Source organism: Protopterus annectens, chromosome 6.part1 (genome assembly GCF_019279795.1).
Source record: "Protopterus annectens isolate FY-2018-M chromosome 6.part1, PAN1.0, whole genome shotgun sequence".
Lineage (NCBI taxonomy): Eukaryota > Metazoa > Chordata > Ceratodontiformes > Protopteridae > Protopterus > Protopterus annectens.
The window spans coordinates 26,777,466-26,804,261 of record NC_056738.1 but is presented as its reverse complement, the minus strand read 5'-3'; the positions used below and the strand labels follow the sequence as shown (position 1 = coordinate 26,804,261).

Below are 26,796 nucleotides of genomic sequence, written 5' to 3'. Positions count from 1 at the left end.
TGGACACCCTCAGTTTTTCATGGGGAGGGATGTGCCTATATACATTCCCACTCCTGCCTCTCATTCCAAGAGTCCTTCTGAATGTTTGGCAGGACAGACTGAAAATCTTGACGGTGACCCCTTTTTGGCTAAGATGGCATTGGTTCCCCTTACTCCCGCATTTAGCCAAGGGTCATCACCACAACTTACCCCATAGAGTGGACCTACTCTCAACACAAGGGAACCCTCATTCACCCTGCTTGTCAACTCTGCAGGTGACACTGTGGGTGATCTATGGTTTTAATTCCTTTTGAGCACCTTTTTTCAGAGGACGTGTTCGGGTTACTGCAGGAGGCCAGGAAACCCAATACAAGGAAATCCTTATTTATTCAAATGGAAAAGATTTTCATTGTGGTGTCTTTCGTAAGTTGGACCCACTAACAGTGGATGTCCCCACAGTCCTATCATACCTGTCTGAGTTGCTGGATGCTGGACCAACATATTCTTCAGAAAAAGTACATGTCAGCTATCTCTGCCTGTCTGCCCCTCTCACCTCCCCTAGCTTCAAAATGAGAGGCCAAACCATTCCTGAAAGGCATCCTTCAAATGAGATCCCCCACCACCACCACCAGGAGACCACCTCTGTCTTCCTGGGGCCTTAACTTTGTTTTGGAAAAATTGATCCTGGCTCCCTTTGAGCCAGCACCTTCTGTTTCTCTAAACATTTGCTCCTGAATTACTACCTTTCTTCCTGCAATCACATCTGCCAGAAAGGTTTTTAAACTCCAGGTCTTTATGGCTTCCCCTCCCTTATTAGTTTTCCACAAGGACAGGGTTTCTGTCCACACCAACCCCTCCTTTATGCTTAAGGTGTTTAACGAGTTATCAGTCAACCACGCAATCCACCTTCTTACTTTTTTTCCCTTCTCTCCAAACTTTTGCAGGACATTCTGCACACTTTGGATGTAAGCAGACAGCTTGGATTTTATCTGGACAAGAGCATCAGGAAATCGGACCAGCTGTTTCCTTTCACCCTAAAGTCCTAGGACTCCCAGTCACCAAGCAGACTATTTTCAACTAGATTTCCAAGGTTATCGCCTTCTGCTATGAATACCATAGAAAGAGCCTCCCCTCCTCAGTTAGGGCTTGTTCTTCCAGAACCATTGCCTCATCTGGCACCTTCTTTAAAGGATTGGACACACATTCCATTCTGGAGGCAGCTACTTGGTCTTCAGTCCATATCTTCACCAAGCATTCACAAATGGGACAACATTTCTAAATCCAGGGCAGGGTTCACTAGGGCCATTCTCTATGGCTTCCTGGAAAGCTGCTCTGCCCCTACCCCTGCCTCTCATTCTCATGAGCTTTTGCATTCTTCCTCATGTAAAGAAAACTGCAACAGCAGAGTAGGACATAGTTTAGTTCTGTAAAATCTTACCATAATGTTAGATGTCCTCCTGTGCTGCAGTATTCTATCCCACCCTCCATCCCCTTGCAGTTTTTCTTCCTTGGATGTACCTAGCCTCATACCTATTACTCAAGTGTTCTCCCTGGGGCACTCAGTTCCGAGGATGGTGCATGCGTGCATCACTTTTATAGCCTACATCAGATAGACTATGTGCAAAGTAACATGCACATCAGGCACTAAAAACTTTTGTATGCTGGCCGACATCGGATTGCTTGGCAGGCAGTCTCCCTCATGTAAAGAAGACTGTAACAAAGAAAAGGCCACTTAATAGTATGGTAAGATTTTATACAACATTTTACTTTTCATCCCAGTACTTTGAGTTTGTCTGTTGCTAAGCAAACCTTCTCCTCCTGGATCAAAGTCCATTTCCTTTTGTTCTCTTCATGGGAAATGTGTATCTTCATTTGTAAAGGCACATTCTCTACTAGGATGGTTTCCATCTATGGTGCCTTTTTCAAGGGTTTGGATACCAATCCATCCTTGAGGCTGCTACTTGGTCCGCTGTTCATACTTTCACTAAACATTACAAGTTGGGTGTTATTTCCAGTGTCATGGCAGGTTTTGCCACGGCTGTCCTGCATGGGTTTGCAGGGGGCTTTTCTGTGCCTTCCTCCTCCTCCCAGGCTTCTTAGCTCGTGTACTCTCCTTTGTGTAAACAATACTGTAACAGTGATATAAAAGGACATAATACAGTTGAGTAAAGTCTTACCATAACATTAGATGTCCTGTTCACTGTTGCAATATTCAGTCCCTCTCTCCTTCCCCTTCTATTCTAGCTCTTGCCCTTTATTTTTGTTATTTTGGCTAAGGGGTCGTCATTCCTTTTTTTCTGCCCTTTTTCCTTTTGGATGTATATGATCCCTTTTTTTCCCCTGGTGGTATTGTGTTCCTCCTGAGGAATTTCACTTCTGGTTGTTTGCATTCATGCGTCACCTTAATGCTGTGTGCCTTGCATGGGGAGCATGCATGCAATGGACCGCGCCTCTAAGACCTAAAGGCTTTGTTGCACTAGAGGGTCATTGGGCTGTCCTTGGTAAGAGATCCCTTGTGTAAAGAATACTGCAACAAAGAAGAAAATGGCCTATACTGTTATGTTAAGATTTTGCACAACTGTACTACTTTGTTTTCATTAACTTTAGCAACTTGATGGTGCACATGAGTGGAAACTGAGCTAATGATGAGTAGAGTTATCCCTGTCTGAAAAAATCAGTTGTAGAGAACTGTGGTTTTCTGAGGGCTCTTTTTGCTTATTCTTGTTTGTTCCATCCATCTTCAATCCCTTTTTCCCATTTTGCACATAGGGTCGGGGTGTCACTTCAACAGTGACAATAATCTCGAGCCAAGGTTCACACCGCCAGGTGGCTAGCCCTGCTGTCATAATTCATTTGTATCACTTACTCACACGTACAGGAAGCTTGGTGTCCAGTCCACCTATCTCTTGTCTTTGGAGTGTGGGAGGAAACTAGAGCACCCAGAGAAAACCCAAGTGACCACAGAGAGGACATGCAGACTCTACACAGAAGGCACCCCAGCCGAGAATCAAACCGGAGAACCTCCTGCTGTGAACTGACAACACTAACTGCTGCATCACCGCAGACACCCTATAAAGTTAACGCAACAAGCAGGTATATTTTAGTGGACAACACTGCATGGTGACTTTTTTACTTTCCTCTTATTGTAGGAGGGAGATATAATAAGAGCATGGATAACTGAGATTCTGAGTGCATGTATAAGGACTCCACTGCACATGTTGGCGTTTCCTTGTGTATGTTGACATTACCACTTTACCACCTCAGACCCAAATTCTCAAAGATGTCTGCCTAGTTAGTACATTATTTCAGTGTGACCCCTTTTGACTTTTATTAGCATTCCATAGTGAGGTTTGGTTGGCATTTTAATTGAATATTGAAAGGAAAAGCTGAGCTGCTGATGTCGTTAGGCCTGTCTGTAAAGTCAGCTGTGGAAAATTGGAAGATGGAGGGCTTTGTTTAAAGTAGTTTAATACTGACGTCAATTTTTGTTTTGTAGACCGTGCTGCACAGACATGGCTAAGGTAAAAATGTTTGCATAGACTTACAATGCTGACCTTGTGTGCTCAATTATTTATTGATTGCCACAGGGAACAACTTATTAGCACCTCAGGACTAGGTCCTTAAAGACGTCTTTGCTAAGTGGGTGCATCGTTTGACTCAGTGAAGCATTTTGATCTTTGCTTCACTAACATCAGAAGTGGTGATTTGTTTTGCACAGAAAAGGAAATGAAGCTGCTGATGAGATATATCAGCTGGGGTGGAGAGAACCACGAAACAGGTGGTACCTTTTTTTCTGGAAGTTTTGTGTTAATCATGAACAGAGTGCTGAGTCCCACTTGTTAAGACAAAAACTAAATATATGAAAGACCAGACTAATCTTGAGTGTTGAGTAAAACTGATGCACTTCAACCACAGCAATCTAAGAACATGGCCTACAGCTGTACCACCATGAATGCACTCAATATTGTCTGATCTCAGAAGTTAAGCAGGGTCGGGCCTGTTTTAGTACTTTGTGAGAACAACTTGGAATACCAGGTGTTGCAGGCTAAAGTTTGAGGTTGGGGGTTGCGATAGTCATTACATCATAGAAGACTGTGCTTGATTCCCTCCTTTGACAGGGGGATGAGCTAGGCTTAAAATGGCCTGCAAGGGCAGCTAGCATAGCTCTTAACTATGAAATGGAAAAAGGCTATTTACATTAGGCAAGAGCTATATAATCCTAGTGTCTGCAATTTGCTGTTATGTTATTGATATGTGGACTACAGAAGTTGGGCTGATTGCACTTCTAAGGGAGCCATTGTCATGCCTGGTGCTGCACCACATACATCATCTGTATCTCTGCAGATCCTTTTGGCAGATGTTACACAAGTCCCTGTGTGTCTAACTTGCTAGCCAGCTGCTTCACAACATTCTCTACTTTGACTGTGGCTGTTGGCTGGAAAAAGGGTGCTGTTTTGTGACTGTTTAGCTTTGTTTCTTTGATGTGGTTTTATTGGGTGGATTGTCAACACTTAGGATCTGCAACATTTCTTTAAGAGTCAAGTACTGGGTTATTATTTTTGACTGTTGCTGAGGCACTTAATTGTCTTTGGGTTCAAGGTTATGGTGTTAGTTCTGGTCACCTGATCTGCAGGTGCTTACAGATCTGAGCCATGTCACATTTGGCTTACTTTGCCATATCTTCTCATCAGTTTATCCTTAATTTGGCCAATTTCTCCCCTTTGCATTGTTTGTCAGTGGGGCAATGGAGGCACCAGATAAGAGCACCATCAGTTCCCATGGGGGCTTGCAGTTGTTCCGTTCCACTGTCTCTTCATTGAATGAAGCAGTAAGCCCTCTTTCACTCAGTCTTGGTAATAGCAGTTGGTAATTACAGCCTTTATTTAGTACAGCATAAAACTGTCTTTATGCAGTGACTGTACCAAGCACTTAGTTTGCTAACAATTCAATGAGAGTTGAAGCTTCTAACAAGTTTTTGTAGCATTCATTACCTTCTGGCGGTCGATAACCTGATGTTGCAGCCCTCTGGAAAAATTGACTCTTCTTTCTCCTGTGGATCGTTGTGCTTTCTTTATTAAAATTACCTTGATCTTACTGTGTAGGTCATAATATTGGCTGTTACGCCACAGTCTAAGACACGACTGTTCAACCTTTGGCCTGTGTAGGAGACCCTGTTGTTTTTCATCTCATTGCTTATTTCTGTAATGTTTCCATCTTTCAGTGTTTGTGTTGAAGGGGTTGTTTTACAGAGGGAGTTGGCAGTTTGGTAGAGCTAGGAAGAATTCACAGCTTCACCTTAAATCCAGGTGTCTATAGATCTGTAGGGACTTCATCCACTACCTTGTTGGCTGGTTTGTTTTTCCTTGCCCTAAGTCAGTGATGGCAAACCTTTTAGGGCTTGGCGTGTCAAATTCAGAAGATGCCTAACTTGATTCTGCTGGAGTGTCACCCCCCCCAGCAAAAATAAATAAATTTTAAATAAAATAATAAATAAAAATAAAACTGCATATCTCTCAGTCCATCAGCGATAAATCTCAACAGAATCGGGGACAAATCTTGAAATAAAAGACATGGACAGTTTTAAACTACGAGAAAAATTAATCTGAGACTAACAAAAAATGAGCGTGAATTAATATACATTTTCTGAAGTAAAATAAGTCTATAAATCTAATTGTCATTAAGTGTAAAAAGTTGCCAGTTTTAGGAGGGATTAAGGACAGTTGAGAGGCAAACCAAACACATAAATACACAAAAACATACTCGGAGACTCTAAATAAAAATCTACCTAAGCAACAGAGACCTCCAAAGCAGACATCCAAGCAAACGCTACCTCAAAACAAAACACACACAACACATAACCCACAAAGTCAGTGTGCCAAGCAGCCACAGCCCTTAAGGCTGAATAACACACCTGATACTCTTGTTATAGGTGACTCTATTGTCAGACACACTGACGTCCCGCTCAACAGGCTGAATAAAGAGAAGGTCACAGTGAGCTGCCTGGTGGGTGCTAGGATCCGACACATAACGCAAGCACTCAGGTCACTCCAAAGCAAATACAAATATGACTCAGTCATTGTACATGCTGGTGTGAATGACCTGAGATGTACCTCCCTGGACTACATTGAAAGAGACATAGAGGAGCTCTCTGATCATGTAGCCCAGGCTGGTATGACCCTGACCTTGAGCAGCATCTTACCCTCACCTAGAATGATGCCACAGTACAAAGACAAAATGATGAATTTTAACAATTGGCTAAAATTTTGGTGTCATTCAAAGGGGATCCAGTGTCTGTCAGCCTGGGATGACATGCTCGACAAGCCACGTTGCTTCGCTAGGGACGGCTTGCACCTGTCACCACTGGGCTTTCGGATATTGGCAAAGGCTCTTGCCACCCCCATAGTGCCTTTTTTAGGCAAGGCTCAAAAGTCAAACCCACCCCCATAGACAGCACAAGGAACAAGAAACTAAGGGTAATGCTGCTAAATGTCAGAAGTCTTAACCTCAAGATGCACGCACTCGAAGCTCTCCTCAGTTTGGAGAACATCGATATCTGTGCAGTGACAGAAACCTGGTTCAAGGCTCCAGAGAGCACCCCAGCACCACCAGGCTATACCTCATATCATGCTTTCGGCCCCAAAACCCGGACCGAACCACAAAAGGAGGGGGAGTTTCTATGTTTGTCAAGGATATCCACACCTCCAGGTTAGTGGCATTGCACGAAGTATCGGAGACCATCCATGTGCAACTAACAGTGGGCAAGACTGCTTTTCAGTTTATAGCATCCTACAGACCACCCTCTCAAAGACAGGAATCCCATTCAGCTTTCCTGAAAACATTGGAGAACATGAAGATCTCTCCGAACACCATTATATTGGGCGACTTCAACTACCCAAACATTGACTGGAAGCACTACTCAAGCCCCAGCACCTTAGCCCAAAGATTCCTGGAAATTATAAACTCAGATGCTATGGAACAACTAGTCACCACTCCCACAAGAGGGGACAACATACTAGACCTGATCATTACCAACATGGGGACTCTATGCTCCACACCAGAAGTATATCCCTCATTGGTAAGATCAGACCATAAATTAATTTCACTGGATGTCCACATCCCGACCCCACCCCCAGCCCAGAAAACCACAGTGAAAAACTTCTCAAAAGTGAACTTCTCACTTCTCAAAACCGAAGTGGAATCCTTTAAGTCCCCAGGGCCAGTGGAAACTACCACCCAAACTGCAGAACCCTATATAAATGCATTCTACGGACATCTCCAGGAATCCATGGATCATGCTATCCCAAACAAAACCAAGACCCAAACATCCAAAGGCAGGCGTCCAGTCTGGTGGGCTCCTGCCATAAATAAACTGTACAACAGAAGGAGGAAGCTACTACATATTAGAGCAAAATCCCTAATAGGGAAGGCATCTCTGATCAGTACTAGCAAAAAATTACGATCCCTCATAAAATCCTCCAAGGCCAGCTTCAAGAGAAAAATTGCACAGGACACCAAAGACAATCATAAGGCTTTTTTCAGTTATGTTAGAAACCTGGGATGCAACTCCCAGACTTGTTCTGAGTTGATTCTAAATGACAAAAAATACACTGAACCCACAGACATCGCCAATGTCCTGGCAGACAGGTTCAATGCAAACTTCTCTCCCCCCTCCCCCCAAAAGAGCAAGTATCTATCCCGGCAGAGGGCTGCCTCCCAAACATCTCAGATGCTCAGGTGAAGGATGCCCTCTCCAAAGCAAAAAACACTGCTTCCATGGGACCAGATGGCGTCCCAGGTTGTGTCCTACATGAACTACAAGAGGAACTAATCCCTCAAATAAAACAGCTATACAATCTCAGCCTCACTACAGGATATGTGCCCACAGAATGGCGTACAGCAACAGTGGTCCCACTCCACAAAGGTGGAGCCTCTACGGACCCTGGAAACTATTGCCCCATAAGCCTGACTAGCTTAGTCTGCAAGGCTATGGACAGGATCATCATGGAGCTCATAAACAAAGACATTGGGGACCTACAGACACTAGATCCTACCCAGTTTGGCTTTGTCAAGGGCAGATCCTGTCTTTTGAACCTGGTTGACTTCTTTGAAACAGTCATCAAAGCCATAGATGAAGGGAAGGTAGTCCACACAGCCTATCTGGACCTTGCAAAGGCATTTGACACAATACCCCACTCGGGCATCATAGATAAGCTATCCAGCTTAAATATAAACCCCTATGTCACAAGATGGGTCGCAAACTGTCTCAAAGACAGAACCCACAGAGTGAGAGTTGCTGGAGCCATGTCAGACTCGAAACCGGTCACAAGTGGCATCCCACAGGGTTCTGTCCTGGGACCACTCTTGTTCGGTATATACTTTTCCGAGGTACAGGCAAACGTGGGAGGACTATGGCTCACCAAGTTCGCAGACGACTGCAAACTGGGCCATAATCAACTCTCCAGCTGACACAAACATCCTTCAAAAGGTCTCACAGAGACAGATAACTGGTGCCAGCGCCATGGTTTAAAGCTAAATGCCAAAAAATGTATAGTCATACCCTTTGGCAAAAACAATGTGCCCACAAATTACCACATAGGCGGAAACCCATTAAGTACAGAGAAAATTATTAGGGACCTGGGGACCCAAGTTGATAGCAATCTCTCCTTTGAAAACCACATTGCCAAAGTGGTTAGAAAGACCTTCTACATAGCCCACCTCATCACGAAGGGTTTCACATCTAGATCAAGAGAGGTAATTGTGCCCCTTTATTCATCCCTCATCAGGCCCATCATAGAATACAATGCCCCTTTTGGGATGTACCTTACCTGACACCTGCAGCAATTAGAAAGACCCCAAAAGTATCTCACCAAGAGGATTAAGGGTCTCAAACAGATGCCATATGCTGCTCGGTTAAAAAAACTCCAGCTCTACTCAGTTGCATACCGCCTACTTCGAGGTGATCTATGCCTGACATACAAAGCTATGTCAAACCCAGAATTAATGGACATGCTCCACCTCAGTAAATCTAAATCCCTTAAAGCCACATGCTTGAGGGACTTGAACCTCAGTACAGAAATAAATAGAACTTGCTGGAGGGACAGGTTCATAACCCAGAGGCTCCCTTCGCTCTGGAATAGAATTCCAATTCATGTGAGGCAGAGCACCTCACTGAATCTCTTCAAGAAGAATCTCGATAAGTGGATGGGGGATCGTAGATTTGTCCCAGGGATTACTCCCGTGTCACTATTAGACAGAGGCACAGTAAACTAAACCTTAAAAAGGGCACAGTATACTCAAATCAAGGGGTGGCATAAGCCATACAGAATCGGGCTAGGCTTATAATTGCCCCAGGGCAGATAGCCTAGTATGAACCTATGAACCTATGAGGGTTGTAAAACAGCACATGCTTAGAAATGCAGACTTCTTGCCCTTTGCAGAAGTGTAACCATAAAGAGAAAATGTCAGCGCTGACCTTTGCAGACTGTACCGAGACAGTATACCAAAATAGCCTTTGAGGTTAATAATTTCCTTATTTCTGCAGCAGTATTGTTGAACTGGTTCCTGGCAAAAAAGTCATTCAAAGCACTTCACATGACCAACAAATGCAAAAGCAGTTTCTTAGTTAACTTGTGTTGAACGCTGGTGTCACCCTAAACGTCATGGCTTGTCCCTTTGACACACATGTCATAGGTTCGCCATCACTGCCCCAAGTGGTTCATCTGTCACTGGCATCCTCTTAGTTTGTTGTCCAGCCCACTTCCACCTCATGTCTGCTCCTGTTGGCTCACAAGTGCACTTCAGCTGTTGACTGTACAGGTTTCCATTTACTTCCTGTGATTCTCCTACTCATCCATCCCAAGCAGCTGCCCCACAGCTCCCACTGAATATTGAGTTATTGGCTGTTTGAAGGTTTGTTGCTTTCTGAGCAACAGCCAAGGTAGCCAGTTACTGTAGCCAACATACTGAGCTTTTCATAAGTTTTAATAATGTAGTGCTTACACCATTGGCTGTTTAAATCATGAGGAGTATGTTGCACTCTGACATGAGTAACCTAGTATTTGTACTTGGCTTGCTACATCTGTTACAGGGTCTGAATTTTTTGAAAGTGCTCACCTATAAACTTAAATAAAGGATGTCAAACACTCAAGATTGTGCTTGTAATTATTTTTTTATTGCCAAACACAAACTTTTCCCGTTAGGCTGAATTGAAAATGCAAATGAAAAGTAACTGAGCTAATTACAGAAAAAAGCACCAGAGTAGAAACACAGCAGTCACGGTTCTTAATATCCAAAGGTGCAGTAGGCAGCCGGTAAAGCAAGTTCAAGTTTAATGCATATACAAATTGGTAAGCTCTCTTGCTATGGAATCCTAGCTTCTTGAGACCTTAATAAAACAGCATCTTCACTGAACATTTATATAACAATGTCATAGTGCACAAGCCAATCAGAAGCTAAAACTAATAAAATTAAATAGTTAAAGCCGAACTCGCTGGAAAAGTGAACCTAGCAAAAACTTAGTTTGGCTATCCATCTTGCTTCACTTCTGTTTCATTTTCAGTGTTGCCTAACCTAACATTCTCGTATACAACATCTAACACAGTAAACCAAAGTCTTTGTGTATTACCTTGTATCTGAACATGTTTAGCCAAGGCATTGACATTGTTACCTTAATTGATAATGTATATAGTCCCTAATATATTCACGAAACATACAGTTGGTTTTGCCAACATAAAATGAGCTACATTGCTCAGTTAGCTAAATAAACAATGTTCATGGTGTCACAGCCATAACATTTAAAAAATTTTGTGGTTGCACAAACCCATTACCTTCTCTGACATACAGATGGAAATTACAAGTGCCATGTTTTTGGGTACCCTCTCCCCATTGTCCATAGCCCAACTTGTCTGGGTGACACAACCTCTTTTGTCATATTCCTGTAATAAAACTTAGGAGATGTGCCAACTAATGCTTCAGTAGATGCATCTGAAATTAAAATATGCCAATTCTTTTTAATTACATTAGTGACCTTATTTATGTCACTGGAAAGTCATAGGAACTCTTAAGATGTTGTCTCTGCTAACTTGTCTATGTGGGTCCCGGGTGGAGGTCATAAAAAGGTCTTCCAACACCCTTCCTAAGCTGGTGGGCACCACACATACCCTTGGCTGTCTCAGTCCCTTTATATCCCTAAGCTCAAAATCAACCCTCAGGACTTTGAGGAATTTATTGTGACCCTGGTATTTAACATGTAGTCTAGAAGTCCTTAACATTTGTCCCTTCACCACATTGTCAAACACATGGTTAGGATGCATACTGCTATGATGGACAAAACTCTGTTTGTAACCATCCTTATAAAAGCTTATAATAACTCGATTACTGCCAGACTCTCTCTTTACCATAACTTCCATATAGGATATCTCCGTATGGGGCTTAGTAGCAGTGAACCACAAAGTTTGTAGTAGAACTGAAGATGGTAGATAATTTCATCTCATTCCACTATGGTGCCAGTCCAAACCATAAAAAGGTCATCCGTGAACTGTCAGTAAATTTTTACTTTGACCCTACTATCTCAAACTCACTAGAAACCTGCATTCCCATACAGCCATAACTGCATTGGCTTGGCTATTGGCATAAGGTGCCAATAGCTATGCCATGCCTCTGGTGGTAATATCTGTTCTCAAATGTAAAAATGTTATTTTCCAAAATCATCTCAAGAAGAGAATAACATTTTTACATTTGACAATAGATATTCCCAACAGAGGCATGGCATAGCTATGGGCACCTTTTGACAATAACTACGCCAGTGCAGTTATGCACTGTATGGGAATGCAGGTTTTTAGTGAGTTTGAGATGGTGGGGTTAAAGTAAAATTTTACTGATGGTTTGCGGATGAACTTTTTATGGTTTGGACTGGTAGCATACTGGAATTAGATGATTTTATCTACTATCTTCATTCCACTACAGACTTTTTGTGGTTCACTGCTACCAAGTCCCATACTGAGATATCCTATTTAGATGTTATGGTGAAGAGGGAGTCTGGTAGTAATAGACTTATTACAAGCCTTTACAGGAAAGATGGTTACAAATAGTCTTGTCCATCATCATAGGAGTATGCGTCCTAACCATGCGTTTGAGAATCTAGACTACATGTTAAAGACCAGGACGTTGAGGAATGTATTGTGACCCTGAAGGATAATTTTGAGGATAGGGGTATGAAGGGACTGAGATAGCTGGGAAGGGTGTTAGGCGACCTTATTTTATGACCCTCACCCAGGGCCAACATAAACAAGGTAGAAGGGACAACATTTTAAGAGTCTCTATGACATTTTCTAGTGACATAAATAAGGTCACTGATGTAATTAAAAATTGGCATATTTTAACTTCTGATGCATCTATTGAAACATTACTTGGCACATCTAAGTTTTATTACAGGAATGTGGCAAATATAAAGAGGTGTTTGAGTCATCCGGACAAGTTGGGCTATGGACAAGGGGGAAAGGGTACCCAAAAATGTGGCACTTGTAATTTGTGTCAGTATGTCAGAGAGGGTAATGGGTTTGTTCATCCACAGACAGGGAAGAAATATTTTTTTTCACATCACTACCCCTTGTCCCAAGTGTTGTCTCCATCCAGCTGCTACACTCTACAAGACGTGAAACAACCCACTAAAAGAACTTGCACAGCTGAAGTTCACTTGTAGTTGCAAGAGTTCACAAGGGAAAAATACTGAGTTAAATCTATGTAAGACAAATTCATAGACTCAGACTAATAATTTAATTTGCAAGTCCTGCACTAGTGTTTCTGTTTGTAATGCTGAATCTGCTGGAAGGATATTCCCACCCTTACAGGGCTTTTGCTGCTGAAGGTGAAGCTACATTAACACTTCAGCATATTTTACTCATCAGTGTAATTGATCCCTGGAAAAGACATTGAAAAGCCCATAACTATAAAATTAGATGCTGTGATTCTGGTCAGGTTTTTAGAGTTCAGTCACCTTGTCTTTGTATTCAGGAACATTCTACCTCACTGATTGTTTATGGTGGTAAACCATCTACGGGGAGGAGGGGGGGGGGTAACTGCTTTCTACTGAAGGAACTGATTGTCCCTCCCTGCTTCTCAGCCGGATCTCCCACTACTTTTTTGCTTTTATGGCTCCAAACTCGGTCACTTCATTACCCCTTGTCCCAAGTGTTCTCTCCATCCAGCTGCTACACTCTACAAGAAGGTACATCTTAATTGTTATGATTTATTTAATTTTGGTTAAACCTTGCACTAGAAAAAATACAACTAAGATTTTCACTGTGTTTAACTCTGGCTAAGTGTTGTATTTTGCTGTTAATGTGTAGTAAATATATTAGCATGTTTCTACTTACATTTTACTCTAGGTTTCAGTAATAGCAGATAAATGTTGTCTTTCTGCTGTTAAAGTGTAGCAATTGTATAAGTGGCTGTCTACTGGCTGTTAGTTTCACTGAATCCTTCTGTAAAACATTTTTGTTGCTGTTTGTACTGCAGTTACATCAAGTAAGTCTGTTGCCATCTGGCTAAGTATTTGTTATTTTGTTTTCTCCCTGCTAATCTGTAGTGCATATGTTTATGTTATGAATATATATATTTCTGTCCCTCCTACTGAAGGCTTCTATTGTAATACCTGATTGTATGTTTGCATAAACAGCACAGTTAACTGGATATTTTAGGCAATTGTTAATACATGAGAGTTTCTATTTGTAAAGATTTTTGTCACTGACTAAGGCTGCTGCTTCTTTTTTTCATATGTGCTACACTCTAGCTGGCTGCCTTTTTTTCATATATGCTACACTCTATCTGGCTGCCTTTTTTCATATATGCTACACTCTAGCTGGCTGCCTTTTTTCATATATGCTACACTCTAGCTGGCTGCCTTTTCTACACTCTAGCTGGCTGCCTTTTTTCATATATGCTACACTCTAGCTGGCTGCCTTTTTCCATATATGCTACACTCTAGCTGGCTGCCTTTTTTCATATATGCTACACTCTAGCTGGCTGCCTTTTTTCATATATGCTACACTCTACCTGGCTGCCTTTTTTCATATATGCTACACTCTAGCTGGCTGCCTTTTTTCATATATGCTACACTCTAGCTGGCTGCCTTTTTTTCATATATGCTACACTCTAGCTGGCTGCCTTTTCTACACTCTAGCTGGCTGCCTTTTTTCATATATGCTATACTCTAGCTGGCTGCCTTTTTTTCATATATGCTACACTCTAGCTGGCTGCCTTTTTTCATATATGCTACACTCTAGCTGGTTGCCTTTTCTACACTCTAGCTGGCTGCCTTTTTTCATATATGCTACATTCTAGCCGGCTGCCTTTTTTCATATATGCTATACTCTAGCTGGCTGCCTTTTTTCATATATGCTACACTCTAGCTGGCTGCCTTTTTTTCATATGTGCTACACTCTAGCTGGCTGCCTTTTTTTCATATATGCTACACTCTAGCTGGCTGCCTTTTTTCATATATGCTACAGTCTATCTGGCTGCCTTTTTTCATATGTGCTACACTCTAGCTGGCTGCCTTTTTTCATATATGCTACACTCTAGCTGGCTGCCTTTTCTACACTCTAGCTGGCTGCCTTTTTTCATATATGCTACACTCTAGCTGGCTGCCTTTTTTCATATATGCTACACTCTAGCTGGCTGCCTTTTTTCATATATGCTACACTCTATCTGGCTGCCTTTTTTCATATATGCTACACTCTATCTGGCTGCCTTTTTTCATATATGCTACACTCTAGCTGGCTGCCTTTTTTCATATATGCTACACTCTAGCTGGCTGCCTTTTTTCATATATGCTACACTCTATCTGGCTGCCTTTTTTTCATATATGCTACACTCTAGCTGGCTGCCTTTTTTCATATATGCTACACTCTAGCTGGCTGCCTTTTTTCATATATGCTACACTCCTAGCTGGCTGCCTTTTTTCATATATGCTACGCACTAGCTGGCTGCCATCTTTCATGTATGCTACACTCTAGCTGGCTGCCTTTTTTTCATATATGCTACACTCTAGCTGGCTGCCTTTTTCATATATGCTACACTCTAGCTGGCTGCCTTTTTCATATATGCTACCTCTATCTGGCTGCCTTTTATATATGCACTCTAGCTGGCTGCCTTTTTCATATATGCTACACTCTAGCTGGCTGCCTTTTTTCATATATGCTACACTCTAGCTGGCTGCCTTTTTTCATATATGCTACACTCTAGCTGGCTGCCTTTTTTCATATATGCTACTCTCTAGCTGGCTGCCTTTTTTCATATATGCTACACTCTAGCTGGCTGCCTTTTTTCATATATGCTACACTCTAGCTGGCTGCCTTTTTTTCATATATGCTACACTCCAGCTGGCTGCCTTTTCTACACTCTAGCTAGCTGCCTTTTTTCATATATGCTACACTCTAGCTGGCTGCCTTTTTTCGTATATGCTACACTCTAGCTGGCTGCCTTTTTTCATATATGCTACTCTCTAGCTGGCTGCCTTTTTTCATATATGCTACACTCTAGCTGGCTGCCTTTTTTCATATATGCTACTCTCTAGCTGGCTGCCTTTTTTTCATATATGCTACACTCCAGCTGGCTGCCTTTTCTACACTCTAGCTAGCTGCCTTTTTTCATATATGCTACACTCTATCTGGCTGCCTTTTTTTCATATATGCTACACTCTAGCTGGTTGCCTTTTTTCATATATGCTACACTCTAGCTGGCTGCCTTTTTTTCATATATGCTACACTCTAGCTGGCTGCCTTTTTTCATATATGCTACACTCTAGCTGGCTGCCTTTTTTTCATATATGCTACACTCTAGCTGGCTGCCTTTTTTCATATATGCTACACTCTAGCTGGCTGCCTTTTTTCATATATGCTACACTCTAGCTGGCCTTTTTTCATATATGCTACACTCTAGCTGGCTGCCTTTTTTCATATATGCTACCTCTAGCTGGCTGCCTTTTTCCATATATGCACTCTAGCTGGCTGCCTTTTTCATATATGCTACACTCTAGCTGGCTGCCTTTTTCATATATGCTACACTCTAGCTGGCTGCCTTTTTTCATATATGCTACACTCTAGCTGGCTGCCTTTTTTCATATATGCTACACTCTAGCTGGCTGCCTTTTTTCATATATGCTACACTCTAGCTGGCTGCCTTTTTCCATATATGCTACACTCTAGCTGGCTGCCTTTTTTCATATATGCTACACTCTAGCTGGCTGCCTTTTTCCATATATGCTACACTCTAGCTGCTGCCTTTTTCATATATGCTACACTCTAGCTGGCTGCCTTTTTTCATATGCTACACTCTAGCTGGCTGCCTTTTTCATATATGCTACACTCTAGCTGGCTGCCTTTTTCATATATGCTACACCTAGCTGGCTGCCTTTTTTTCATATATGCTACACTCTAGCTGGCTGCCTTTTTTCATATATGCTACACTCTATCTGGCTGCCTTTTTTCATATATGCTACACTCTAGCTGGCTGCCTTTTTTCATATATGCTACACTCTAGCTGGCTGCCTTTTTTTCATATATGCTACACTCTAGCTGGCTGCCTTTTTTCATATATGCTACACTCTAGCTGGCTGCCTTTTTTCATATATGCTACACTCTAGCTGGCTGCCTTTTTTTCATATATGCTACACTCTAGCTGGCTGCCTTTTTTCATATATGCTACACTCTAGCTGGCTGCCTTTTTTCATATATGCTACACTCTAGCTGGCTGCCTTTTTTACACTCTAGCTGGCTGCCTTTTTCATATATGCTACACTCTAGCTGCCTTTTTTTCATATATGCTACACTCTAGCTGGCTGCCTTTTTCATATATGCTACACTCTGCTGGCTGCCTTTTTTCATATATGCTACACTCTAGCTGGCTGCCTTTTTTCATATATGCTACACTCTAGCTGGCTGCCTTTTTTTCATATATGCTACACTCTAGCTGGCTGCCTTTTCTACACTCTAGCTGGCTGCCTTTTTTCATATATGCTACACTCTAGCTGGCTGCCTTTTTTTCATATATGCTACACTCTAGCTGGCTGCCTTTTTTCATATATGCTACACTCTAGCTGGCTGCCTTTTTCCATATATGCTACACTCTAGCTGGCTGCCTTTTTTCATATATGCTACACTCTAGCTGGCTGCCTTTTTCCATATATGCTACACTCTAGCTGGCTGCCTTTTTCATATGCTACACTCTAGCTGGCTGCCTTTTTTCATATATGCTACCTCTAGCTGGCTGCCTTTTTTCATATATGCTACACTCTAGCTGGCTGCCTTTTTCATATATGCTACACTCTGGCTGCCTTTCTACACTCTAGCTGGCTGCCTTTTTCATATATGCTACACTCTAGCTGGCTGCCTTTTTTCATATATGCTACACTAGCTGGCTGCCTTTTTTCATATATGCTACACTCTAGCTGGCTGCCTTTTTCATATACTACACTCTAGCTGGCTGCCTTTTTTCATATATGCTACACTCTAGCTGCCCTTTTTCATATATGCTACACCTAGCTGGCTGCCTTTTTTCATATATGCTACACTCTAGCTGGCTGCCTTTTTTCATATATGCTACACTCTAGCTGGCTGCCTTTTTCCATATATGCTACACTCTAGCTGGCTGCCTTTTTTCATATATGCTACACTCTAGCTGGCTGCCTTTTTCCATATATGCTACACTCTAGCTGGCTGCCTTTTTCCATATATGCTACACTCTAGCTGGCTGCCTTTTTTCATATATGCTACACTCTAGCTGGCTGCCTTTTTTCATATATGCTACACTCTAGCTGGCTGCCTTTTTTTTCATATATGCTACACTCTAGCTGGCTGCCTTTTTTCATATATGCTACACTCTAGCTGGCTGCCTTTTTCATATATGCTACACTCTAGCTGGCTGCCTTTTTTTCATATATGCTACACTCTAGCTGGCTGCCTTTTTTCATATATGCTACACTCTAGCTGGCTGCCTTTTTTTCATATATGCTACACTCTAGCTGGCTGCCTTTTTTTCATATATGCTACACTCTAGCTGGCTGCCTTTTTTCATATATGCTACACTCTAGCTGGCTGCCTTTTTTTCATATATGCTACACTCTAGCTGGCTGCCTTTTCATATATGCTACACTCTAGCTGGCTGCCTTTTTTTCATATATGCTACACTCTAGCTGGCTGCCTTTTTTCATATATGCTACACTCTAGCTGGCTGCCTTTTTTTCATATATGCTACACTCTAGCTGGCTGCCTTTTTTCATATATGCTACACTCTAGCTGGCTGCCTTTTCTACACTCTAGCTGGCTGCCTTTTTTCATATATGCTACACTCTAGCTGGCTGCCTTTTTTCATATATGCTACACTCTAGCTGGCTGCCTTTTTTCATATATGCTACACTCTAGCTGGCTGCCTTTTTTCATATATGCTACACTCTAGCTGGCTGCCTTTTTTCATATATGCTACACTCTAGCTGGCTGCCTTTTTCATATGCTACTCTAGCTGGCTGCCTTTTTTCATATATGCTACACTCTAGCTGGCTGCCTTTTTCCATATATGCTACACTCTAGCTGGCTGCCTTTTTCCATATATGCTACACTCTAGCTGGCTGCCTTTTTTCATATATGCTACACTCTAGCTGGCTGCCTTTTCTTCCATATGCTACTCTAGCTGGCTGCCTTTTTCATATATGCTACACTCTAGCTGGCTGCCTTTTTCATATATGCTACACTCTAGCTGGCTGCCTTTTCATATATGCTACACTCTAGCTGGCTGCCTTTTTTCATATATGCTACACTCTAGCTGGCTGCCTTTTTTCATATATGCTACACTCTAGCTGGCTGCCTTTTTTCATATATGCTACACTCTAGCTGGCTGCCTTTTTTCATATATGCTACACTCTAGCTGGCTGCCTTTTTTTCATATATGCTACACTCTAGCTGGCTGCCTTTTCTACACTCTAGCTGGCTGCCTTTTTTCATATATGCTACACTCTAGCTGGCTGCCTTTTTCCATATATGCTACACTCTAGCTGGCTGCCTTTTTCATATATGCTAGCTGGCTGCCTTTTTTCATATATGCTACACTCTAGCTGGCTGCCTTTTCTACACTCTAGCTGGCTGCCTTTTTTTCATATATGCTACACTCTAGCTGGCTGCCTTTTTTTCATATATGCTACACTCTAGCTGGCTGCCTTTTTTCATATATGCTACACTCTAGCTGGCTGCCTTTTTTCATATATGCTACACTCTAGCTGGCTGCCTTTTTCCATATATGCTACACTCTAGCTGGCTGCCTTTTTTCATATGCTACACTCTAGCTGGCTGCCTTTTCTCATATATGCTACTGTGTAGCTGGCTGGCGGTTTTCATATATGCTACACTGTAGCTGGCTGCCTGTTTGCATATATGCTAGACTCTAGCTGGCAGCCTTTTTTCATATGCTACACTCTAGCTGGCTGCCTTTTTCATATATGCTACACTCTAGCTGGCTGCCTTTTTTTCATATATGCTACACTCTAGCTGGCTGCCTTTTTCATATGCTACACCCCTAGCTGGCTGCCTTTTTTCATATATGCTACACTCTAGCTGGCTGCCTTTTTCATATATGCTACACTCTAGCTGGCTGCCTTTTTCATATATGCTACACTCTAGCTGGCTGCCTTTTTCATATATGCTACACTCTAGCTGGCTGCCTTTTTCATATATGCTACACTCTAGCTGGCTGCCTTTTTCATATATGCTACACTCTAGCTGGCTGCCTTTTTCATATATGCTACACTCTAGCTGGCTGCCTTTTTTCATATATGCTACACTCTAGCTGGCTGCCTTTTTCATATATGCTACACTCTAGCTGGCTGCCTTTTTCATATATGCTACACTCTAGCTGGCTGCCTTTTTTTCATATATGCTACACTCTAGCTGGCTGCCTTTTTTCATATATGCTACACTCTAGCTGGCTGCCTTTTTCCATATATGCTACACTCTAGCTGGCTGCCTTTTTTCATATATGCTACACTCTAGCTGGCTGCCTTTTTCATATATGCTACACTCTATCTGGCTGCCTTTTTTCATATATGCTACACTCTATCTGGCTGCCTTTTTTTCATATATGCTACACTGTAGCTGGCTGCCTTTTCTACACTCTAGCTGGCTGCCTTTTTTCATATATGCTACACTCTAGCTGGCTGCCTTTTCTACACTCTAGCTGGCTGCCTTTTTTTCATATATGCTACACTCTAGCTGGCTGCCTTTTTTTCATATATGCTACACTCTAGCTGGCTGCCTTTTTTCATATATGCTACACTCTAGCTGGCTGCCTTTTCTACACTCTAGCTGGCTGCCTTTTTTCATATATGCTACACTCTAGCTGGCTGCCTTTTTTCATATATGCTACACTCTAGCTGGCTGCCTTTTTTCATATATGCTACACTCTAGCTGGCTGCCTTTTTTCATATGCTACACTCTATCTGGCTGCCTTTTTTCATATATGCTACACTCTAGCTGGCTGCCTTTTTTCATATATGCTACACTCTAGCTGGCTGCCTTTTTTCATATATGCTACACTCTAGCTGGCTGCCTTTTTTTCATATATGCTACACTCTAGCTGGCTGCCTTTTTTCATATATGCTACACTCTAGCTGGCTGCCTTTTTTCATATACGCTACACTCTAGCTGGCTGCCTTTTTTTCATATTTGCTACACTCTAGCTGGCTGCCTTTTTCTAAGTGCTTAAATAGATTTACAGACTGTATATTGTATAGCAAAGAGTGGGAACTAACAGGCATGTTACCTGTCTCTAACATCTGTAAACCTACATTTCAGTAACCCCATATTTGCATGCAAACACATGTCTCTTGTTAGCTTATTCTTTCTGTCCTTCTACACTGTGGAAGCCACCATTTTTGTTTTTAGTAATCACAAACTTGCATACCTTCAGATATCTCCGGTAGGCTTTCTTATTGTCCTGTTTAAAGGCTAGAAAGGTGAAATGCACAACTGTGAAATACAATGCACTACTCTTGGTTGCCAAACGTTACTTAGTGTGGATGAGTATAGACAGACAGCACTGTACCTATCTAGTTCAACCATCAGGATATCCTTATTCATTTTCTCTCTCCCAGTGAAACAACCCACTACCTAAACAACTTGCACAGCTGAAGTTCACTTGCAGTTGCAAGAGTTCACAAGGGAAAAATGCACTGAGTTAAATCTACGTAAGACAAATTCATAGACTCGGACTAATAATTTAATTTGCAAGTCATGCACTAGTGTTTGTTTGTAGTGTTGAATCTGCTGGAAAGATATCCCCATCCTTACAGGCCTTTTACTGCTGAAGGTGAAGCTACATTAACACTTCAGCATGTTTTACTCTTATCAGTGTAATAGATACCCAAAAAACGGTGTTGAAAAGCCCATAACTATAAAATGAGATGCTGTGACTCTGGTTAAGTTTTTAGAGTTCAGTCACCTTGTCTTTGTGTTCAGGAACATTCTACCTCACTGATTGTTTATGGTGGTAAACCATCTGTGGGTTTTCTTCCCCGCTCTGTTCGCTTCACTCAATCCACTCCCCTGCTCTTCCCTCATATCCCACCCTCCCCAGCACCTCTACTCATATCCCAAGCAAACCACTCCCCCTCATTCCTCTGATCCAGTTATATACAACTCTACCCTGTCCACACCCAGATTTCACACCTTACCTACTTTTATTTACCCAAATTTATTTGCTTCCCCTTACATCCATCAGCTTGAATTCAACCCCCCCCCCAGTATAATTCTTAGAATCTTGCTCTATTTTACCCTCACAATACTGTCATCACCTCAAACTGCCCTACATTAACTCCAGGCTTACCACCTTCTCTTCTGTTATACACATAAACTAACATTGTGCCATAATTGTACTACTGACCAGTCACATCTCCCCCACCCCTCCTTATCTCAAACCACAGGGCAAAACACCTAACCACATTGTCAAAGCCCACCCTGAAGTCAAAACATTTCCAGCCTTAGCTTTAGCTGCACACATATCAAAAGATAACAAAATCTCTGTTTATACCTGATATTACATTCTGAGTTATAAATACCACGTTTACTATTGTTAAACCCACTATCACGGTTGACATGCTCCTCTTAACCTGCCTAGCTTATTTACTCTTAATTCTCAACCTCGCTACAGCTATATCCTCACTTACCCCCACACATCAATACACATCAACAACCTCCTCCAACAATCACCCCAATAAACACAGCTTCTCACATATCTCCTCTTGGCAGTTCCCCTATACCCTCACATATTATTCAAGCCACAAATTGACCTCCTCACCTCCTACAAAACCACACTTGACAACAGTATCATTACCTAGGAATAAAAAACACTTCCTATGGTACTCCTTTCTCATTAACTACCTACTCAAATGTGGAGACATGCATCCTAACCCTGGCCCACCCTCTAATCCTAATCAAAAGAGTAATGCCAAAGATTTAAACATACTTACACTGAACCTTAGAAGTATATGTAATAAAATAGACCCATTGCATGCCTGGATTGATCAAAATAAACCTGGCATACTAGCCCTTACAGAAACATGGCTACACCCCAGTGTAAAAGACTCTGAAATAACACTTCCAAACTTTGCAATAACCAGAAGAGAGACATATAAAAAAAAGGGGGAACATAGCACTTCTATATCCCTCTACACTCAGCATCACACCCTACACCAGTAATATACCCATCTTATCCAATGCTGAGGTACTAATCTCTTCAATATATCAAAAAGAATTTACATAATAGTAATGTATATCCCACCAAGTAACAATATACCAGTGTTAGGAAACATTTTATACTGGACATCCCAAACAATAAACATTGAAACAATAATCTTAGGCGACGTAAATATAGATTGGCAAACCATAGCTTCCAACTCCCTCATAAAAAGTATAAATCTGTATGTTTTTTCTCAGCTTATCAATGCTCCAACAAGATACAGCGACGATTTTACCTGCCAATCCATCTTAGACTGGATTCCAGTATCCCACACCCTGCCAATTACCCCTCTTCTTGTACACTGTCTAGCTCCCTAACTGATCATCTGCCAGCTTACTCCTTTAGAACAAACTCCCAACAACTAAGAGTACACACTATAAAATCAGTTAGGAACTCAATTTTTGTCAGCATAAATTCAACAATCTCCTACAGGAAATAGACTGGACACCCCTTAAACAACTACCCCTTAATGATGCTGTACTTTAATAACGCCTTCCTTCACATACTTAATACACTAGGTCCCATTCATATGAAAAGAATAAAAAAACTCAGCACCGTGGCTCTCTAAGGAATGTAAACACCTGATGAAGGAAAGGGACCTAGCCTGGACAACCTGGAAACAAAACAAAAATGAACAAAATCATAATTTCAAAACACTATGTAACAAAGTGACAAAACTTGTTAACAGAGATAAGAACTCATATTATTCCCAGCTTCAACTCCAGCATAAAATCAAACCCAGTAAATTTTGGCACTCCATGTCTTCTCTACTTAACCCTGGAAGAAATGGAGAGTGCACCCTATCACCAGATACCCCTCCATCACAAATAGATGACAACTTTAACAAGCACTTCATAAAATCATTTTCGGACCTATTAACTAACTCCCCAATGATGGACCCCCACCCCACCCTTCAGCCTATTCAGACACCACTCCCAGGCCATCAACTACTTCTAACCCTGTTATAACTAACCCCCCTACTCAACAAAATGTCATACAAACCCAATTCTCATTTCAACCCATACCCACTGACACCAGTAAGAAACTGCTACAAAAACTAAAACTCTACTCTACCTCAGCTGATAATCTCCCCCCATACTACCTCAAACTGGTTGCTAACTCAGTTGCCTACCCAATCAGTATTCTTATTTATTTTATTTTATTTATTTTACATTTGTTGACCAGGAGAGTCCAACTGGATTACAAGTCCATTTTCAGTGGAGGCCCAGGGAGAAAAGCTCCAAGAGAACAATTGTTTTACAAAACATAGTTTTAAGGACAGACTTTTGATATACAATTTCCATAGATGAGACTTTGACATACATATTAACTAACAGATAGGATACATTCCTTCTCTACAATATAATATTAAATTTTAGAAGATATTCCTAAGTTTAGGATTCCTGTGATAGATTTACTATCAGAGTAAAAGCAGAGAGACGTAGAATAAAGCTCCGAGACAGCTGATGATGCTCGCTATAGTTGAGAAGGATAACAAATTGATTTACTATATGTCTTCACCTGGTTTTATAAATAGGTCTTTATCCGAATCAGAAGTACCTACCATATGGAAACAATCTCACATCACCCCCATCCACAAAGGAGGCAACTCTTTTGATCAATCCAATTTCCATCCTATATCCATCTTGTCACCCATATCCAAAATTCTCGAGAGGCATCCATCAGCAGGTGCTGCAATATCTATTACAAAACAACTTTTTAACCAAAACCCAACATAGTTTCCGACCTAGCCACAGCACAGCTACAGCCCTATTTTTTACAGACACCATGAACAAGGCCAGAGATGCAGGATGCTGTACAGCTTCAATATTCCTTGATCTCTCCAAGGCCTTTGACACAGTGTCTCATCCCTTACTTTTGAACTCACTGTCTAACCTAGGCTTCTCATACAACGCAGTAAAATGGGTTCAGAGCTACCTCAAGGATCATAAATGAGCAGTAAAATGGTCCAATGAACTCTCACCCTTCCTCCACAACCCTACTGGAGTCCCCCAAGCCTCCATCCTAGGACCCCTATTCTTCAACATTTTCGCAAACAGCCTTCACACTACCTCTCACCCTGGGACCCCTCATTCAGTACACTGATGATTCCACCATAATCTGCATTGCTCAATCACTACCAGAACTACTTTCAAAAACTCAGCAGTCCTTTACTGAAGTCAAATCCTGGCTAAGAAATGCCCAACTCTCTTAATCCAAAGAAGACAAAACTAGTACTCTTTCATCCCAAAAACACCTGCCCTGTCACTGATCATTTCAACATCCTTGCATCTGACAACACTGTCATAGAAATAGTGCAGGAAACCAAACTTTTAGGTGTCATCATTGACTTTCATTTGACCCCCATATACAGCAAAATATAAAGAAAACTCATCAAAAACTGGGATTCTTTTATATAGAAACAAACGTCTTTACTGCAGCAACCAAAGCTACCCTTGCAAAAACATTTTTACTTCCCTCCCTTTTTTATGGTCCCTAACTAATTTACAAAATTAAGTTGGAACAGAGCTACAGCATTGCAAAGTTTGCCACAAACTCTAAATATCACACACACCACTGTAAACCACTCCTAGAATTAAACTGGCTTGAACTCCCCAACCAACTTGCCTTTATTCAACTATCCACCTTGCACAACCTTATTTTCAAGCCTACTGTCTGCCCTGCACTAATCAGTCTAGTCACACCTTGCACACCAAATCGATCGCTATGATCAGAAGACAAAAATCTCTTAGCTATCTCAAAACCCACAAGAAAACCTGGTCACTCTCTAAATTTCATACTATGCCTCTATACTTTGGAATTCACTACCTCTAGCTACCAGGTCTATGCCTGGCCTAACCCATTTCAAAGCCTCTTTAAGAAATCATCTCAAAAATACGTGGCTCTGCTCCTGCATAAATCCTGCCTAATGCTCAGGTCTTCCTCTCTGTCACATTTCAATCCCTCACAGACTACAGGATCCTAAGGCTCTTCTAACCCCTTCTCTGCTTCTGTACCATATCCTTCTGATACTGCTCAGGCTTGATTGCTTCTGTTGTTAACCGTCTCTCACTGACTATCTGCATCACTAACTTTCTGGCTGCTATTTTCCTAACTGTAACTAACATTCTATTTTTCATGTACTAAAACAGTCAATGTCACACATTGCACTAGCAACATACTACTTTTTTGGACACTGTCTACATCATGTATGGTGAGATTGACTACTATCTGTAATGTTTTAACTGTATAGAATTGTCTACATGTATAGTATTGTATTGCAACATCTTGCAGCAGTTTGTTCTTTCAACTTATTTTTTGTATAATATTTCTAATGTAATTTTTATTGTATTGGATTATACTGCATTCGTATTGTACTGTATGTGGTGCTTTTCTCCCAGTACCTCTGCTGAAAATGAGTTCTGTAGACCCAGCCAGACCACCCCGGTAAACAAATGTCAAATAATAAATGTTATGGCTAACTGTGACACCACGAACATTGTTTATTTTGCTAACTGAGCAACATAGCTCATTTTATGTTGGCAAAACCAACTGTCTGATTCGTGAATGTATTGGGGACCATAGATATTGTATCAATAAAGGTAACACCGTCAATGCCTTGGCCTAACATGTTCAGATATAAGGTAATACACACAGGCTTTGTTTTATTGTGTTAGGTGTTGTATATGAGGATGTCAGGTTAGGCAACATTGAAAATGAAACAAAGATGTGAAGCACGATGAATACTCAAACTATGTTTTCATATGGGGTTAGGCTTAAATGAATTTGTACCCTTGAAACCTATTTTAAAAGCCAGAAGAGGGAAAAAGTAATGTTTTTCTCTCTGCTCCATTCACTTTTTCAATAAGATCAGCTTTAACTATTTAATTGATGCTGTTTTGTTAGGGTCTGAAGAAGCTACGACTTCATAGCAAAAGAGCTTACCAGTTTGTATATGCCTTAAGCTTGGGTTTATTTTACCTGCTGCCTACTGTTTGATGCCTACTGTACCTCTGGATATTTTGAACTGTGACGGCT

The 26,796-nt window shown here is 41.5% G+C and overlaps 1 non-coding gene across 1 annotated transcript; it reads left to right on the top strand.

Moving 5' to 3' along the window:
- Positions 1-2,614: 2,614 nt before the first annotated feature.
- On the top strand, positions 2,615-2,688 carry LOC122805713. Its single transcript, XR_006365421.1, has one exon. It is a non-coding gene; the product is annotated as a small nucleolar RNA R38 (small nucleolar RNA).
- The last annotated feature ends 24,108 nt before the right edge of the window (positions 2,689-26,796 follow it).